Genomic DNA, 13,213 nt, shown 5'->3' with positions numbered 1-13,213 from the left:
GAGTTCTAGGCCCTTCCTGTCTGCCAAGTCACGTCAAACCTGACCCCACCTACCTATATTGTATTTGGTGACTGTTAAGTTTAGGGCCAGTCCTAGTTGTGTAGGACCCATGCCCCCTCCCACTCACGGGCTGTTCTCCTTTGAAACTCTGACCTGGGTGGCTCAGTGTAGTAGATAATGTATTAGGGCCGCTACTCCCCGACCCCCATACTTACAGGGATAACTTTTAGCCAAGTTTCGCTGCATAACCCTACAGTTGATTGAACTAGGAGTAGGCACTGGATACAAGCTGGGTAAATCAGTCACTTCACTCTTTCTCTCTTATTTTCATTTATTTTATTATTTATTTATTTTAAAAATTGATTTTAGAGAGAGGAAAGGAGAGGGACAGTGAGGGAGAAACGTCGATTCGCTGCCTCCTGTATGTGCCCCAACTAGGGATGGAATCCACAGCCTGGATATGTGCTCTGATTGGGAATCGAACCTGCCACCTTTTGGTGCATGGGACAATGCTTCCACCAACTGAACCACACTGCCCAAAGCTTTACTAAATAATCTAATTTCAGAGAACCAAGATGGCGGCATAAGGTACAGACCTGTGCGTGCTGCCTCCCACAACAACATTGAAAATACCAACTATAAGACAAAACAGCTATCATTCAGAACCATGGGAAAGCTGGCCCAGTGGAAGTTCTACAACTGGAAGGAAAGAAAGAAGAGCATTGAGACTGAGTAGGATATGCAGAGACGCCAAGAACAGAGGTATGGAGTCGTGCGCCAGGCGGGCTGCAACTGGATGCGCGGTTTTTTTCAACCGAAAGGGGTTACAAACTCTTGAATCCACTGAGCTTATTTGGGGCAGCATTCTGAGGTTCCAGACCCCTACGGGGAGAGGCAGGACGGCCTTGCAGCAGGTCAGAGAGCTAGGGTGGCTTTCTCGCGGAGCTGCTCGCCAGCACTCGGGGATGCAGAGATGCGGAGTCGTGGAGAGGGGAGGAGTCGCAGAGATGCCATTGCTGTTTGCTCCGCCCTGGTGATTCCCTGAGGCCCCACCCTACTCAATTTACATCACCGCCCAAGCTGTGCCTGTGGCACAAAAGGAACAGTCTGCGCTTTTGCAGCTTAACCCAACACACTGCAGATTTCAACTCCTCGCATCCATAAGGGACACACTCAAGAAGCAGAATCAGGTTCGAAGGAAGCCAGAGCCGGACCCAGCTGGGCCGGCAACATGGAACCGCTGTACCAGCCAACGCACAAACAGGTCCACCAGATCCAGTCCCACATGGGACGCCGGGAGACGGCAGACAAGCAGTCTGTGCACTTAGTAGAAAACAAAATCTAAGCAAGCATACCAGATATTCAGCCAGCAAGAACACCTGGAGATTTTGTCCAGCAAGGAGCCACCCAACAAAAGACAGAATACTAAACTTCGTGATGACCAGTTAAAGTATGATGTCCAGCACCTGCAGACTGCTCTCAGAAACTTCCAACATCGGCGATATGCAAGGGAGTAGCAGGAGAGACAGCGAGAGGAGCTTCTGTCTCGCACCTTCACCCCCAACGTGGAATGAGGTGCCCCTGCGAGGCTGTGACAGCCCCTGCAAGGCTGCGATGGCCCCTGTGAGGCTGAGACGGCTCCTGCAAGGCTGAGACGGTGCCTGTGAGGCTGAAACGACCCCTGTGAGGCTGAGAAGGCCCCTGTGAGGCTGGGACGGTCCCTGTGAGGCTGAGACAGTCCCTGTGAGGCTGAGACAGCCCCTATGAGGCTGAGACGGTCCCTGGGAGGCTGAGACGGCCCCTGTGAGGCTGAGACGGCCCCTGTGAGGCTGAGATGGTCCCTGTGAGGCTGAGACGGTCCCTGTGAGGCTGAGACGGTCCCTGGGAGGCTGAGACAGTCCCTGTGAGGCTGAGACGGTCCCTGTGAAGCTGAGACAGCCCCTGTGAGGCTGAGACGGCCCCTGTGAGGCTGAGATGATCCCTATGAGGCTGAGACAGCTCCTGTGAGGCTGAGATGGTCCCTGTGTGGCTGAGACGGCTCCTGTGAGGCTGTGACGGCCCCTGTGAGGCTGAGACGGTCCCTGTAAGGCTGAGACGGTCTCTGTAAGGCTGAGACGGCCCCTGTGAGGCTGAGATGGTCCCTGTGTGGCTGAACACAGGGACACGTTGCGGATGGAAATAGCTACATTTTCCATGTGTATGACCCTGCAACAAAAAGCGTACTCCTATGGATGAGGACAGTGGGGGGGGGGGTAAGGGCAGAGGGTGGGGTGGGACCTAGGTGGAGGGGAGCTATGGGGGGGGGAAGGGGAACAGCTGTAATAATCTGAACAATAAAGATTTATTTAAAAAATAATCTATGCCGAAGCCGGTTTGGCTCAGTGGATAGAGCGTCGGCCTGCGGACTGAAGGGTCCCAGGTTCGATTCCAGTCAAGGGCATGTACCTGGGTTGCAGGCACATCCCCAGTGGGAGATGTGCAGGAGACAGCTGATCGATGTTTCTCTCTCATTGATGTTTCTAACTCTCTATCCCTCTCCCTTCCTCTCTGTAAAAAATCAATAAAATATATTAAAAAAAAATAATCTAATTTCAGTGTGGATATCTCTCTCTCTCTCTCTCTCTCTCTCTCTCTCTCTCTCTCTCTCTCTTTCGGTTTTGTTAATCCTCACCCGAGGATATTTTCCCATTGACTTTTTTAGAAAGAGTGGAAAGAAAGGGAAGAGACAGATAGAAACATCGATGTGAGAGAGTCACATTGATTGGTTGCCTCCCACATGTACCTTGGCCAGGGCCAGGGATCAAGCCTGCAACCGAGGTTTGTGTCCTTGACCGGAATCAAACTGGGAACTCTTTACTAGTAGTTCACGGGCAGACGCTCTATCCACTGAGCCAAACCAGCTAGGGCTGTGGAATCTCTTTTGAATGGAGGAGCTGCAAATTCTGGAACTGTAGGAGGCCATCTGCAACCTCAGGGAATTGTTATCAATAGCATTTCCCTCCTCTGCCTTCATTGTTATCAGCGAAGAAAAGAGGAAAAAGAACAGATTTTTGTGGATGACCTGCTGTTCTGCCATACTGCTGGCATTATTGGAATAAATGCTCATAAAGAAGAAAAGGAAAGAAAGAAAAGGATGAGGAGTGAATGAAAGATCTTGGTGAGTGGGAGGACTGAAGCAAAGAGGAGGTAGAGAGGAGTGACATAATTTTCCTGCCAGAGATTGAGTGCCCAAGTCTAACCCATTCCAGAGTTACTACTACTCTGGAGTCCTACTACTTATACCAAGAATCTCCTCTTTTCTATTTAAGCCAATTTTGTTCTCGCCACCAAATGAGTTTAAACCAATACCCCCAAGGTCCTTGCATGCCTTCTGACAAAGTTATAAAAGAAAATGTCTTCAGAACCAGTTCATAAGCTAATCACAAAATAAGTTTTACTACACTATAATCGCCTTTAATGAGTTTGGTTACCTTTAATATAGCAAATATTCAGGACATTCTTACTCTGTGCAATGCACAGAACTTGCCAACCACAGGAATGCAAAGATTAGTAAGAGGTAATAGTTTCTTTGGGAGAGGAAACAACATACAAAAATAATAATCAATAATAATAGGAGAACCAAGATGGCGGCATATGTTAACGCCGGAGTTTGCTGCTTTGAACAACTACTTCAAAAGTGAAACCAAAAAACGGAAGGGACATCACCCAAAACCACAGGAACGCTGGCTGAGTGGAAGTCCTACAACTAGGAGGAAAGAGAAACGCATACGGACACTCAGAGGAGGCGCAGTGCTGAAGTCAAATTCTGAGGTGCGGAGTGCGCGGAGCAGGCTGGCGGCGGAGGGCGCGGTTGGCATTTTCAATGGGGAGGGAGTCGCAGACTCTGAGCTCCAGATACAGGCGAGTCTTTAGGGACCCAGACTCAAACGGGAGAAGCGGGACTGTCTGGCTTCGGTCAGAGCGAGTGCAGCTTTCTCTCCAAGCTTTGCAGCGGGTGCTGGGACTCAGAGAGGCAGAGCCCCTGGGGACAGGACTGAGAGCCGCCATAACTGCTCTCTCCGGCCCACCCTATTGATCCTGTGCGACCCGCCCCGCCCAAGCCCTGCACAGAGGCATTTGCTGGATAGCCTCAGGCAAAGGCTAGATTAGCACCTCCCTAGAGGACAGAAGTTCTCTCACTGCAGACACAGCTGATTCTCATAGCCACTTGGCCTGGAGGTCAAACCCTCCCTGGTATTAGCTACAACAATCAAGGTTTAACTATAAGACTTGCGCACAAAGACCACTAGGGGGTGCACCAAGGAAGCATAACAAAATGCGGAGACAAAGAAACAGGACAAAATTGTCAATGGAAGATATAGAGTTCAGAACCACACTTTTAAGGTCTCTCAAGAACTGTTTAGAAGCCGCCGATAAACTTAATGAGATCTACAAGAAAACTAATGAGGCCCTCGATGTTATATTGGGGAACCAACTAGAAATTAAGCATACACGGACTGAAATAACGAATATTATACAGACTCCCGACAGCAGACCAGAGGAGCGCAAGAATCAAGTCAATGATTTGAAATGCGAGGAAACAAAAAACACCCAACCGGAAAAGCAAAATGAAAAAAGAATCCAAAAATGCGAGGATAGTGTAAGGAGCCTCTGGGACAGCTTCAAGCGTACCAACATCAGAATTATAGGGGTGCCAGAAGATGAGAGAGAGCAAGATATTGAAAACCTATTTGAAGAAATAATCACAGAAAACTTCCCCCACCTGGTGAAAGAAATGGACTTACAGGTCCAAGAAGCGTGGAGAACCCCAAACAAAAGGAATCCAAAGAGGACCACACCAAGACACATCATAATTAAAATGCCAAGAGCAAAAGATAAAGAGAGAATCTTAAAAACAGCAAGAGAAAGAAACTCAGTTACCTACAAGGGAATACCCATACGACTGTCAGCTGATTTCTCAACAGAAACTTTGCAGGCCAGAAGGGAGTGGCAAGAAATATTCAAAGTGATGAATACCAAGAACCTACAACCAAGATTACTTTATCCAGCAAAGCTACCATTCAGAATTGAAGGTCAGATAAAGAGCTTCACAGATAAGGAAAAGCTAAAGGAGTTCATCACCACCAAACCAGGATTATATGAAATGCTGAAAGGTATCCTTTAAGAAGAGGAAGAGGAAGAAAAAGGTAAAGATACAAATTATGAACAACAAATATGCATCTATCAACAAGTAAATCTAAGAATCAAGTGAATAAATAATCTGATGAACAGAATGAACTGTTGATTATAATAGAATCAGGGACATAGAAAGGGAATGGACTGACTATTCTTGGGGGGGAAAGGGGTGTGGGAGATGCGGGAAGAGACTGGACAAAAATCGTGCACCTATGGATGAGGACAGTGGGTGGGGAGTGAGGGCGGAGGGTGGGGCGGGAACTGGGAGGAGGGGAGTTATGGGGGGGGAAAAAGAGGAACAAATGTAATAATCTGAGTAATAAAGATTTAATTAAAAAAATAATAATAAAAAAAAGGGTAATATGCTAATTAGACTAGATGTCTTCCGGACGTCCTTCCTGATGAAGCCAGGGCAGAGGGAAGCCAGCCTGGGTCCCAGGTGCCCGTGGGCAGCTGGAGGAGGGAAGCCAGGGTGCCAGGTGCCAGAGGGAAGCTGGTGCAGGCAGCCAGGGAAAGGAAGGCCTACTCTTGCACAAATTTTCGTGCATCAGGTCTCTAGTAAGTAATAAATTCCATGACAGAAGTATGAGTAAAGTGGTTTGGAACAGAGAAAAGAGAGCAATTTCCTTAGATTAAAAAAATAACTTTATCAAATGCTGAAATGCTAACAGCATACTGAGAAAGATGTTATGATCTGGAGATGCCATGCAGTACAAAATATAATCTTCTACTTCAAGGAGTTTAGGTTTTATCACAAGGGTAAGTGCAAGTGCATTTGGCAGTCAAAGGAGCACCTAACCATGTACTGGGGGCAGGGGTGGAAGAGGGGCAGATCTGAGAAGGCATCCAGAAGGGGAGACAGCTAAATCAAAATTGAAAGGTATGAAGGTTAAATAGGATTACATGAAGACAAGCTGGAAGATAAATATCTCATAGAGGAAGCAGCAAATATAAAACACTGGTACCAAGACAGATCTCTTAGCATCATTCAACCTAGCGCTTCGATTCTGTTACTCCACTCTGTTTTTCCTCTTACCTATTTGGCTCCTTCTATCTATCTCCTTGGTCCTGAATTCCATTCCCTTCTCTTTCCTCACTCCCTTGCTAGGAGTGTTTTAACTGACAAGTACATATCGCGAGACCTGAGCTGTGGTCAGTGAGCCCTCTTGACCAGTGGGTGCCCTCTATCCATTTCTCTGTCGCCCAGCAGTGGGCTGCTGTGGCGTGTGTCCTCGGGTGGTCACGTTTTCACCAGCAGACTGCAGGGTTCAGTGGCAGCCACGCCTCTCCTTGGAGGTCTGACAATCTTCTTGGTGGGGAGATGCTTCCTCTGAATTTCAAAATTTCCTTCCTTGTTTATTCTCTCTTGGCTTTAGAGGTGGCAGTGGCCATTCGCACTTGCTATTTCTGTACCTCTCAGAATCCTCTTTTATCTCATTTACTGGTTCACCACATTTTTCTACTTAGTAATAGTTTATATTACTCTTTTCTGTTTAAATAAACTGGTGTGGTTTTTTGTTTCGATTGGAACGTGGTTGATATAATGAGGCAGAGGGAGGAGATGGAATGACTACAAATCACAACATAAAATAATTAAGTAATTTGACTTTGTGAAAATTAGACTCCTTTTCTTTGAAAGTTATCATTCAGAAAATGAAAAGGCAAGCCAGTCGAGTAGAAAATATTTGCAATTCATACACCTGACAAAGGACTTGCATACAGAATACATAAACTGTCTCAAAAACAACAAGATTTTCTTAATCTGCTGAAGCTGCCATAACAAAATACTACAGAATTGGAGACTAATACACCAGAAATTATTTTTCTCACAGTTCTGGAGACTAGAAGTTCAAGATCAAGATGTTGGCAAATTTGGTTTCTTTACAGGCTTCTCTCTTTGGCTTGCAGATGGTGTCTTCTTTCTGTGTCCTCTTGTGGTCTTTCCTCTGTGTACATGTCTGTGTCTAAAATCCTTTTTATAAGGACCATGGAGACACCTGCAGATAGGATGGTCAAACCATTCTGTCAATTGCAATAGTTTCCCTCCTTCTATTACAATAATCCTGTTAAGTAAAGTCTCTCCTTACCCATGTCTAGATTTGTGGTTTTTTAAAAATATATTTTCACTAGAGGCCCGGTGCACAGATTCATGCACCAGTGGGGTCCCTCGGCCTGGCTTGCGGGGATCAGGCCAAAACTGGCTCTCCAACATCCCTGGAGGGGTTCTGGATTGCGAGAGGGCAGTTCTCGGGTGATGCATCCTGGAATCAGGCTCCCTCCTCTCTGGTTCCTTGTGTGTCACCGGAGAACTGCAACTGCCACATTACTACAACTCAGCAGCTCCTGCGTTGAGAGTCTGCCTCCTGGTGGTCAGTGTGTGTCATAGCTATGAGTCAGAGTGTCTGCCCCTGATGGTCATTGTGTGTCATGGCTACTGGTTGGATGGTCGGACGGTCACTTAGGCTCTTATATATATAGATTGATTTCAGAGAGGAAGAGAGAGAGGGAGAGAGAGAGAAACATCAATGATGAGAGAGAATCATTGATCGGCTGCCTCCTGCACGCCCCACACCAAGGATCGAGCCTGCAACCCGGGCCTGTCCCCTGACCGGGAACCGAACCATGATTTCCTGGCTTATAGGTCAATGCTCAACCACTGAGCCATGCCGGCTGGGCCAGATTTGTTTTTATTTGACATTTCCTTCCTACCTACCATACACTCAGTGGTGGGGCAATGTAGTAGGACCTAAGCAGGTAAATAACCAATTAAAGCTACCAAGGAATGTATTATGTAGGGCCTACTACATAATTTTGGGGACTCAATGCAAAATAAATATGCAAACTACCTGGTTCAAAATAGCAGGGGAAAAGTGCTACTAAAGCCCTGGCCAGTGTGACTCCATTGGTTGGACATCATCCCATGCACCAAGGGGTTGCTGGTTCAATTCCCGGTCAAGGCACATGCCCAGGTTGCAGGCTTGATCTTGGGTCTGGAGTCTGGGGAGTGCAGCCAATCATCGATGTTTCACTCTCACATCAATGTTTCTCTCTCTCTTTCCCTTTCCCTTCCCCTCTCTCTAAAAATCATTAAAAGATTTAAAAAAATAAGTAAGTAAAAAAAATAAGTAAGTAAATAAATAAATGTATTAAAATGTTTCCCATTTTCTTCCATGGTCTCTTTCAACTTGTTGTAGTGTGTTTTACTTTTTATTTAATGTCATTTGAAATAAAGAAAAAAATTTACTTATTAGCATAAATTTTACCATTTATCTTTATATTGTACAATACTGGTTTAAATGAAATATAAAGAGCATTTAACTGTGGAATCACCAGAATTGCACAATTTGTATTTTTTAGTTCATACATACATATGCATTTTATTCATTTTTTAAACATTATTTTTATTGTTGACACTATTGCATATGTCCTGCCCTTTGCCTACCCCAACCCATCCCCACACCCCTCTTTCCTCTGGCCATCAGCACACTGTTGTCGGGGTCTAATGGCATATGCATTCGTTCTTTTTTAAAAAATATATATATTTTATTGATTTTTTACAGAGAGAAAGGGAGAGAGATAGAGAATTAGAAACATCGATAAGAGAGAAACATCAATCAGCTGCCTCCTGCACACCTCCACTGGGGATATGCCCGCAACCAAGGTACATGCCCTTGACTGGAATTGAACCTGGGACTCTTCAGTCCACAGGCTGATGCTCTATCCACTGAGCCAAACCGGTTAGGGCTATGCATTTGTTCTTTTTTTTTAAAAAAATATTTTTATTGATTTCAGAGAGGAAGGGAGAGGGAGAGAGAGAAATATCAATGATGAAAGAGAATCATTGATCGGCTGCCTCCTGCACGCCCCCCACTGGGGATCGAGCCCCCATCCCGGGCATGTGCCCTTGACTGGAATTGAACCTGGGACCCTTGAGTCCGCAGGTCAATGCTCTATCCACTGAGCCAAACCAGCTAGGGCCATTCGTTCTTAATAAAAGAGTGAAAATGCTGCACAAAACTAACTCAACTTTTTTCAACTTTGTTTTCCACTAATTTATATGCACAACCTTAGCAATACTCTCTGCTATCAGCTTCCTGACAAAGAAAGATGGGCCAAAAAGAAAAGGAACTGAATCCCCATATATTTCCCCCTACTTCTGTGTCACTATTTTCAGGGTTAAGTGACCGCCTAATACCAGGAAGCTCCAGGAACAAGAAAGGAAATGGTAGGGTTCCTTGGTTGTTCCTTAGAGTGCCATTGCCTTCTTTCTTCATTCTGCATTCAAAGCAAATTCTTGTTTGAATGAAAAGTGTGGCTTCTTGGAACTGTCAGCACCTGCCTCCACCCAATCATAACATAAAATGCTTGCCTTGTACAGGCTTGAGTCTCACTGGCCCTCCATCTCCTCCAGATTGCCCCCACCCAAATACAAGCTGCCATCTTCTGTCACTTGGATTACCAAAATAATCTACCGACTAGTCTATCTGCAGCCATTCTACACACTGACCCTCCTTAACCCAATTAAACTCCATTCAGCCTTCTGATGACAGTTCAAATATCCTTTCCTCAAGGAAGCCAACTTTTACCTCTGACAATTTCAAATCTTCTAATTATTCTTTCATAGAATCATTTACCTCTCCTTGCAGCACTCATAAGAGATGCAATTTTTATTTATTTTTGTGATTACTTGACTTTTATCTATGTTTTCTAGTATATAAATAAAAAAAGAAGAAACCACTTCTCTACATCTTTGTTTTCATAATACTTATTGAAGGTAGTGATTGATCTTTTATTCATGAGATTACCTGAATAATGTGTCTTCCACACAGATCATGTCTGTTTATCATTATCCTCTCCCCCTCCACCAGCACTTAGAGCAGTGGTTCTCAACCTTCCTAATGCCGCAACCCTTTAATACAGTTCCTCATGTTGTGGTGACCCCCAACCATAAAATTATTTTCATTGCTACTTCATAACTGTAATTTTGCTATTGTTATGAATCATAATGTAAATATCTGATATGCAGGATGTATTTTCATTGTTACAAATTGAACATAATTAAAGCATAGTGATTAATCACAAAAACAATATGTAATTATATATGTGTTTTCCGATGGTCCTAGGTGACCCCTGTGAAACGGTCGTTCTACCCCCAAAGGGGTCGCGACCCATAGGTTGAGAACCGCTGACCTAGAAGCTTTCCCTATACATACCAAGGAGCTCAACAAATAATAATTGAATGAATGATGGCAAACTTGATCAGACTTTTCCTTTTAAGTGCCAAAGAAGTGCTGATTTCAATGAGCGCTCAAGTAACATTGCAAATAAACATATTGTCCTGATGTCTAAACACTCCCTCCTTTTTTCTTTGTTTGCAATTCTACCTTAATCTCTTCCAAAATGTGGGATGGATATAATCCTCTGGTCCTTTGAGGTGAGAAGTTTGAAGGATTCACATTATCTTGCTTTATCATGCTTATCAGTTTATCTTTTTTCAAGTTCTCTCACCTCTGGGCTCCTGGCTTTTCTGTCTGTCACTGATATCCCCTCCTTTTCTCTTTAGGCTGATCTCAGTGGGTTTCCAACATCTGTTTTGGTTTAGAGGGACTCTTGCCTGGAAGTAGTTCTTCCCAGGCCATTATATTAATTTCTAGTAAAAGCAAATGAATACGTTTCACAAGGAAGTTGCCCAGGAAGTGGGCTGTTGTTGTTAAAAAAAAAAAGGCATTTGCCTGTTATTTTGTCCCAGAAGTCTGATCATTCCTGCCCAGTCAGGACTTCCCATGACATTGTCTGCTTTGCTGTTCCATCCTCTGTGGACCCTGTGGGTTACAATATGTACATTGGCACTTGTTATACTGCAAGTGCAAACAGCTGGCTCTCTTGCTGTTCATCCAGTGCCAAGATATTATTCCTCATAAGGCCTTTTAACTGCTTTTGCAGTTAGTAGCAAACATTTTATCTAGTGGTTTGTTAACTTAAGGCTATTTTCCAGATGTTTTCTAGAGCAGTTCCTCTGATGCTGATTTGTGGCGGCGTTGATATTTTCTTTCTATAGCATTTTATTATTTTTGAGCAGTGAAATTTAATTTAGTTTGGGGAAATGTCTTTTCCAAACTCTCTGTTTCTGATGACACACAGTTATTTTGTGCCTGGTGTTAATCCCACAAACTACAGGACTTGGCCCGATTATAGACATGACTAGACAGTAGAAACTTTAGAAGAACCACTGTGCCAGACTTCCACGTCTATCACGGCTACCAGATACGCTCATAGATTACAGGCCCAGGGAATTTTAGGGCCAGGCGGGATTTTTTACTCAGCTACCCTCTTTAGTCATAAAGCATAGCTGGAACTCATAGATGCTAAGTGATTTGTACCCTGGGCCACCCATCTAGTTGCTAGTAAGATCAGAACCAGAACCCAGGTCTCCTAGATACAGAGGAAAGGAAACCTTTGTTCTATGCCTCTCACCTGAGGCACACATGTGGCTTCACTTCCCCATCAGTCGCCCAAGGATGCCATCACTGGCAAAGAAGTCTCTTGCCAGCCTTTTGAAGAGGCAGGACGAGCTCCTGTGCCCATGTTCAGGAGCGAGCATGCTTTCCCTGTGGCCAGCCCTCCCTTCTCGCAGCCTTGCACAGAGTTACCTCACAGTGGAATGACTCCTGTGCAGTCATTTTGCCAGGAACCATTTTTTATTTGTCAACTCTCAATCTCTTTTTTCCCTCCACAAACTCTCTCCTACCACACAAACCTCTCCAGGGCCTCTCATAGCTTTGTGACCATCTGCTTCTCCATCTACAAGTTCAGTACGCTGTTAGGCTGAAAAGTGTTGGGGGTTTGACAGTGGTTTATAAATTAACCCAGGGTGGATGTTACTGACAACAGGAAACAGATATGGAAAACACCAATACCAAAAAAAAAAAAAAAAAGGTATTCTTTAAAAATGAAATATGACAGCATATAATCCAAACCCTCAAAACTTACCAGAAATTCTCATAAAACTGTAGGTAGGCTTACATTATATTACACAAGTTTTAAACTCTGGATCTGGGCCGAAAACATCACCTGCTTTTTAAGTCTTCAAATAGACAGTAAAGACCAGCAAAACACTTTAAGATTTTGCTGTAATCTACAGACTGTCAACTTGGCGGTAACTGGTAAAGTCATTTGTGGTCTCTTTTTGTCTGTGTTAATTAGTGATAGTTCTCTGCAGCCAGCCTTACAGGAGAGGCGGAAACACAGCTGCCGCGCTGTAAGCCACGGAGTGAAGTCAGCAGCATCCAGGGAAGAACGAGAAGGCCCAGGCTCGCTTGCTTTCCCCACTGGAGTCTCTCCCCGGGGCTCACTGGTGATTCATGCACCGAGGGCAGTGGACTTGGGACCCAAAGGCACAGCAGGGCAGAGAGGAGCCCCAGCTTGCTGTTGGGAACTGGACCAGAGGAGTCAACAATGGGCACAGGAGGCCTGGAACATGAGCTTCAGAGTCTGAGTTAAAACTCGAGTCCTGACCTCCGAGTTGGGTAGTGTGAGCTGTCTGTGACAGAGGTCACCACCCTTTTTTATTTTTTCCTTTTCTTTTTTTAAAAAAATTTTAAGAACGCTTCATGAATTTGTGTGTCATCCTTGCGCAGGGGCCATGCCAATCTTTGTATCGTTCCCGTTTTAGTCTATGTGCTGCCGAAGCGAGCACCTTTCAGAAGACAATTCCTGTAGATTGTAGACCTGGTAAATCACACGTGTGGGCATTATTCTCTGTCCCTCCCCACTCAACCTCAAACCACTGACACTTTTATTCAGATAAAATTCCGTTAAAACAAATATCAAGTAATGACTTTATCAAGAGAACCAACACCAGGACTTTTAATTAGTAAAACTTGTGTGTGTGTGTGTGTGTGTGTGTGTGTGTGTGTTGGCACAAAACTGGGGAAAAGTGAGAGTGATAATGTCATGAAAAGGCACTTTTTAGCCCGAGAGGGGGTCATTGCTAAGCCATTTATACTTCCCTCTTTTGTTACTTAGTGATTTTGGAAAA

Source organism: Myotis nattereri (assembly GCF_964212035.1).
Source record: "Myotis nattereri genome assembly, chromosome: 1".
NCBI classification, from domain to species: domain Eukaryota; kingdom Metazoa; phylum Chordata; class Mammalia; order Chiroptera; family Vespertilionidae; genus Myotis; species Myotis nattereri.
Note: the sequence above shows the minus strand (reverse complement) of the source record.